The sequence below is a fragment of the Varanus komodoensis genome, unplaced genomic scaffold (genome assembly GCF_004798865.1).
Source record: "Varanus komodoensis strain SLA01 unplaced genomic scaffold, ASM479886v1 scaffold25, whole genome shotgun sequence".
NCBI classification, from domain to species: Eukaryota; Metazoa; Chordata; class Lepidosauria; order Squamata; family Varanidae; genus Varanus; species Varanus komodoensis.
The window spans coordinates 4447357-4453356 of NW_025335661.1; positions in this window are offsets into that span (position 1 = coordinate 4447357).

Genomic DNA, 6000 nt, shown 5'->3' on the forward strand with positions numbered 1-6000 from the left:
CTTTAAAATGTGACTTTACTAAAGTTCCTCTAGAATCAATTAAGATAGTCTGTGGCAGGTATAAAAGAGCATTAACCAAAGCTATTAAAGAATGGGCCATTCTACTTAAAGGATGTTGTAAGATCAGAAGAGTGTTTCTAATGTCATCTGAGAAGAGAAACAGCCATATTAAAAGTTTCCTTTAAAACTACTGTGGAAAGTCTGGTGGGAAGGCTTCCTGTAACTTGTGATAATCCTTGTGATAAGAATCATCTATAATTGTTTGTGTAATTTCTGTCAGAATTATGTCAAAGGGTCCATTTATGGAGCCATGTACATATATTGGTATCCATGAGACCTGAAACCTCACCGATATTTTATTACCCATATGGCAGCATTCACAGTAAATTTCAGAAGGTTTGAAAGGCATAATAGATTGAGAGTCTGAAATGTTGAAAAATATTGCTCAAGTTCATTAACACAGTCTAGAAATCAAGTGGAGTGCAATCCTCAGATGTCAGCTCCTATTAAGATCAAAAGGATTTTCTCAGGATTGCAGCCTCATTTGTTTCCTTTAACAGTGCATCTCTAATATTCAGTTCTTTACTTCTCAGCCTTCTAGCTTTGACCTGAACTTGTGAATAGTCTGATAGACTAAACTGAGAATATCTTGCCTGAAGTCTTACAGGTGAAAGAATTGCAGTCTCCTGCCATTTGTCATTAGATGTGATTTGCTTATTTGGCGCCATTCTTGGCTTTAAACAGAAGCATGGCTTGAAGTCAACAGAACTTCAGCTGTAACACCACCCACCTATCTTGACCCAGAATACCTTTTGCATAAATGTAGCTTCCTTGTAGCACAACTTGTGAGGCAACCCGTGGCTCAGTCAAGTCCTCACTAAACAGAAGTTGTTTTGTTCAGTAATACAAAGGCATACACTGGAAAAGACATAATAGCAGCACAGTTTTGGATTGCTTTTCTGTCTGGCTCAATTCCTGGTGGAGGAAGAGATGAAAAATGCTATTCTTATTTCCTGATCATATGATGAATTTAGAGAAAGAAAGGATATCACCTCTCTCTCCTTCTGTCTCTCTCTTTCTCTCTCTCTCATACACACACACATGCGTGCACACACACACAGTGTTTTATCAAGAAGATTCGTTGTGCAGACTCGCAGCTCCCTCTCTAAGGCAGCCTTCCCTCCAGATGTGTTGGGTGGCAACTCCACACGCCCTGGCTGGAGGGTCAGGGTTGTTGCAGTGCTATATATAGATTGATCGTCGCTGGGCCCTTTCTTGGATGGATACCTTAATGTGGTGAGGGTTTTGAGAGTGTCCAGGAAGCTGTGAGCAATGCCATCAGAAGACCAGACCCTTCCATTAGTCTGGTCTCCCTACAGGGCCACCCAAGGCAGCATGGTCTAAATTGAGATACCAGACTAAAAGGCACCCACCCTCTTCAGGAGTAATGGACACATCAGCAGAAGCGAATGGCAATCTCTAATGGTGAGGAGGAAGGAGAAGTTTCTGAAGGGCAGCTACAGGGCGGTGGCAGCAGCTGAAGGCGGCACTGGACCTTTCGCAGACAATGGCAGTGATGCTCAAGCTCACTCATTCCTATTGATCTTTACAAGGCAACAGTAGACCACTTCTGAATATTTCTTACCTTGTACACCCTATAATGAAATAATCCAAAATGAAACAAGAGCTAGTGAGATGAGACTCCCATGCTGGAAAAGCACTCTACCAGCTACTGGGAAAGAGCAAAGGACAATTAAAAATAGCTAATGAGGCAATTATATTAAAGCCAACAGGACGTCTGGTGGTTGACATGCACAGAGGTGAAAGGAAAGCCCTATGGTTCACAACACATGCAATTGGAATACGGAATGTGATGACTATGAATCAAGGCACACTGGAAACTAAAGCAAGAAATGGCACGTTTAAACATTGCAGCACTTGGTATGAGTGAACTAAAGTGCACCAGAATGGGACATTTTCAGTCAGAAGCACACAAAGTGTGTTATTCTGGAAATTACAAACTCAGAAGAAATGGAGTGGCTCTAATCCTGAAACAAGACATGGTACAGGCAGTAAGCAGCTATAATGAGAAGTCCAACATAATTATATCCATCAAAATTCTCAGAAAGCCTGTCAGCATAACCATCAGTCCGGTCTATGCTCCAACAACAAACTCTGAAGAAGAATATGAAAAAATATGTAGGTGTCCAGAAAGAAATTGATCACATACACTACATGCTGACCAAGTGACTAGAACACAAGAGTAGGAAACAAAGCAATGTTGTAGGAGAAACCAGGCCTAGGCATGCTTTGTTGCATGAGAACTACCTATAGAAGTCTGTGAAGTCAGTCATCTGTTTATTGCAAATATATTCTTCAAGCTAGAAATTTGCCTGGAAGCAAAAATGAGAAAACTGAAATCGGCATAATTTGGATGTGTTTTGAAATGAGATGGTTATGATCTGGGCAGCTCTGGGAGCCATCTGGTGGCCAGAACAGAAGTAACCACTGTATTAATTGCAAGATTGGGCCCTGGCCCTGCTGGAGCTCTCTGCTTCCTGATCAGCTAGGAAACCTTCTTCCCTCCACTAGCTGCCTCAGCCATGCAGATCTTCCTGCTAGCTATAGTGTGGGTCAGCTCCTGCTTCACACTTGACCCTGCTGCATTTGGTTCCTGCCTTGCTGGACTTGTCTTAGCAGTGCAGATCTTCTCACTAACTACAGAAGTTCCAGTTCTGTCACCTTGTCTGATCCTTGTATCTGATTCCTCCCATGCCTGGCTATACCCTGCCATGGCTTGCTGTCTTGTCTTGCTTTACCCTTCCTTGCTACTTTGCCTTGCTTGCCACACCTTCTGCTGTTTCTAAATTACATCCAGTTTCCCTGCTTCAGGTACCTGCGGCCTGCTCTGTTTGTCTTATTAGTTCTTGACGTTTGGTTTGCTTATGACTACACCCTTGTCTTGCTGGGATATGTACTCCCAATTCCAGCCTTGAATTTATAAGAGCTGTGCAGGGCAGGCAAATATAGGACATTTTGGAGGGCATTCATTCATATGGTCACCATGAATTGAAGACAATTGGAATGAAGGTAACAACAACACTGGGCACTTTTATTGGCTCTGTAATGCCGGAATCATTGGTGTGTCACATGGCACGCACCCCAAACCTTCTTACTTGTGCTATTTCTGCCACTACATCCCAAAGTCTTCATTTCTATAGCAACTTTTCGATATGTCCCTCCTGCCAAAAAAAAGGTACATATTCCAGTATATGTAAAACTTGTAGTACTATGCTGGGGAAGGTGCTTCTTCCTCCCACTTCCTCTCCCTATGTAAGTACAGCGGTATAGTGGGAAATTTGGAAGTAGGGGGGTCGCTCCATGATTCTCAGGTCCCCAGCTCAAAGCCACGCCTCCATCAAAGCCACACACCTCAAGCCACGCCTCCTTCCAAGATTCTGCTCTCTATGATTATACAATAAAAATGAGCGTTGTCACTTTGAATTTCTGCTGAGTAATGAAGGCAAGATGAAGGAATTTCTTTTTGAGGGGCAACATTGATAGCTTCTAGAAGTTATTTCTTTTTAGCCTTTTTAGTGTGAATGAATGATTTCTCTTATTACATTCATACCCCACTGTCCAGCCAGAAAGCTCCCAGAATGGCTTCTGTGGAATTAATAAGGCAGTTCCTGCCCACAGGCTTACTGTCTACAAGCATGACATACAAGGGGAAAGGGACAGGGACGGAACAGGGGAAAAAGGGAAATTCTGGCAATAATTACCCACACTTATAGAAACATATGCAGCTATATTTTCCCAAAGAGCAGCAGACTGGATTTGACAATCATTATTTGCTTTCTTTTAATTTCCTGTCACCTCTGCAAGCACTGACTTTGTGTGTACATATGTGTGGGAGATCCTCTGTGAGTCTAGAGTCCATAGGGTTTCCAGTTTCTCAAAATATCCAATAATATTTTATTGCACTCTCCACACTGAATCATGCATAAAGTAGCCTAACTGAAGTAAGAGGAATTTAAGGCAATCAGAAGTAATGGCTAATTTTCCCCATTGGTTCCAATGAATATACTCCAGTTACAATACTTTTCTTCCACTTCAGTCATTATTTTCCCAAATAATTCTGGGACTAAGAGTTGCTAGAAAACACCTATCCACCTCACAAAGCTACAATTCCCAGAATGGTATATCAGTCAATTCCTCTTCCCCAGGAACTCTGTGAGGAGTAGGTGTCCACTAATGTCACTCAATATCCTTGACAAATGATGGTCCCCAAGATTCTTTGGGTTTAAAGTGGAATGAAAGTGTTTTAAATGTGAGGTATGAATGCAGAAGGATGGGAGGTAGTTTTTGAAGCAGCAACAGCAAGTTGACTACATGTTGGTGAGGAGCAGAGGTTGGCCATGAGGGAAAGTGTCATGGCAGGCCTGCCCAGATAGGTAGTTCCCAGGAACTGTTGGGAACCATTGAACCTTCCCCTTTCTTAACCTGTTATATTCAGAAATCCCATACAATGGGATTAAGTCTTTTGAGAGGTGGTGGGGGAGAAACAATGACCCTGACTTCAGAATCCAGTGAAGCCCAAGAGCCGCCTCCAAAATAAGTGGGGGTGCTCTGACCCCCAAGAGGCCTTTCTGCTACCCTTCTGTAAGGAACAACTACATGTCTACTCAGAAGAAAATCACACTGTCTTCAATGATAATTTTTCTTGGGAAAGTCAGCAAAGGAAAGGCACAATTGCTGGCACAATTGCTTTCTGGAACTGCTTTTGGGTGGAGGGGAATAGAGGTACTGATCCCATTGCTTTTGCCCCATGGAATGTGGGGCAATGGCAGTGAAGGGCACACAACCTTCCCCTTTTCTTTCCGCATCCCATTCTCTTTCTCCATGATTTTTGTGAAACGGCAGAAGGAGCTATCAATTATTTTATGAAAATAAACGTGTTCCCTTGCACTGCATTCATTAGCATGTGCCCCTCAGTGGTAAATGCTCTAGAGACCTTATTCACCAATTTGAATAGAGACCAATTTGAATTGAGACCTTTTTCACAATTGTACATGAATTCTCTCTCTCTCTCTCTCTCTCTCTCTCTCTCTCTCTCTCTCTCTCTCTGTGTGTGTGTGTGTGTGTGTGTGTGTGTGTGTGTGTGTGTGTGTAGGAAATGGCTGGGACACATACAGACGTTCTAGCATAAAAAGATGAAAAAAGACATAGTTGCTAAATGCATACTCGCAGTAATATCTGTCTTGGACTTCAACAAGATGTAATGAAGCATTTTTTATGCTTTCAGGATGGCACTGGCATGGGTTATGGAGGGATGGTTTAGTGGAGAGAAGTGTTATCTGAACTCTGTATGGGCCTGTGTAGACTTAATTTTAGTAATTTTTTCTGGATGGGATGGAATTTTAAGAAAACCAAACAGATACATTCAACTTTTTTTTCAGTGAATTGTTAAAAGAGTTAATTCAGGGCAATGATCTAGCACTGATGGGTTGTTTGATGTTTTTGGATGCAATATTGCCCCCAGAAAACTTCAACAAGAAGTTATTTGACTAATTTTGTTGTGAAGCTGGTCAGCTAGTTATGTTGCAGAAGTCTGCCCTCTGCTGGTTGAGAAATATCACCACACTGCAAACACATCTTTTAAAATGCTTTAAAGGTACAATCTTATGAAAGTTTACATAGAGAAAAGTCATCCATATTCTAGAATTACCCAGCCAACATAGCTGGCCATGCATAGGACTGTGTCATAAGGGTATAATCGTATCCATGTTAAACAGATGAATAGTCCTATAATTCCTGGCATGCTCCAATCAGGAGTTTTCTTGATATAAATATGCATATGATTATACACATACAATTAATTTTATTATTCATTAATTAATTAGTATTACATTTAGGTACCATATTTTTTTCCTCTCAAGGAACTCAAAGTGGCCTTTTTATTCTCCCAATATTTTAACAGTTAATTGGTTTTATCTTTAT